This window comes from Dipodomys ordii, unplaced genomic scaffold (assembly GCF_000151885.1).
Source record: "Dipodomys ordii isolate 6190 unplaced genomic scaffold, Dord_2.0 Scaffold27, whole genome shotgun sequence".
Classification (NCBI taxonomy): domain Eukaryota; kingdom Metazoa; phylum Chordata; class Mammalia; order Rodentia; family Heteromyidae; genus Dipodomys; species Dipodomys ordii.
This window is the reverse complement of record NW_012267243.1, coordinates 18,623,671-18,624,769: the sequence shown is the minus strand read 5'-3', so window position 1 is coordinate 18,624,769 and position 1,099 is coordinate 18,623,671.

Below are 1,099 nucleotides of genomic sequence, written 5' to 3'. Positions count from 1 at the left end.
GAGGCGGGGGGGGGCTACCTCCCCATCCGACTCCCCGGCCCCCTCGCCCCCCCCATCTGACTCCCCGAGTCCCCACTGTTCATGCACACAGCAACTTCAATCAACAGCTAGAAGCATAGAAGCGAAGGGGCTTCAGCCCAGGTGTTACCAGCTGTTTTGTTATAGAAGCGGAGGCGAATGCAAGGTCCCACCAACTTAATAGAAATAGCCAGCCCCCAGGAGGGCCGAGGATTTGGCTCTCCCAAGAATTAATTGGCAGTTATGCAAGTATTCATGAGCCTTAAGAACTTCACCTTTTAAAGAGCTACTCCTACCACCAGCGGCTGGCTTGTAAAACTAATGCACCTGCCCTCCTCCCCCCTGCCCTCCTCCCCCCTGCCCTCCTCCCCGTCTGCACAACCCAGTTCTCTTACCTTCTGGGAGCCATGGAACCCACAGAGCATTTCTTCTTTCTGTGTGTTTCTTCCTGAAGATGTCCCAACAGAATCAAAGGAATCAAGCCTGGAGGCTCATGCCTGTGATCCCAGCTACTCAGATCTGAGGATCCAGGTTCAAAGCCAGCCCAGGCAGGAAAGTCCCTGAGACTCTTATCTCCAATGAATGCTGGAAGTAGAGCGGTGGCTCACGCGGTGGAATGCTAGCCTTGAGTGAAAAACCTCAGCGAAGAGAAGCCCCAAGGAGAAGCCCAGTATGAGCCCTGGAGAGGCATCTGGAAGCCGCCGGGGTGGCTCACTTCAGGACGAGGCTCCCGGGTTTTCACCCTCAAAGTCCGTGGCGTCTCCACTCACCAAGGGCCGGCTTGGGCCAGGCTGACCAGCATGGAGAGGAAACGGTCCAGCTCACAGTTCCTGTTAAAGAACGAGGAGGCTGAGGGCCGTGGCTCAGCTCTGCCCTTCTGCAGGACGGAAGGCACGCTTCACCTGCTCACTTCCCCAGTGGGCTCCAAATCACCAGCTCTTGGTCTTGGGGATTAAAAACTACAGGGCTCTGACACCAGCTCAACTCTTCAAGAACGGAAAGGAAAGAACAGAACAGAGTGGAGTGGGGAGAGGGAGATGAGTGGGCAAGGGAGGGGGGAGGAGAGGAGAGGGGAGGGGAG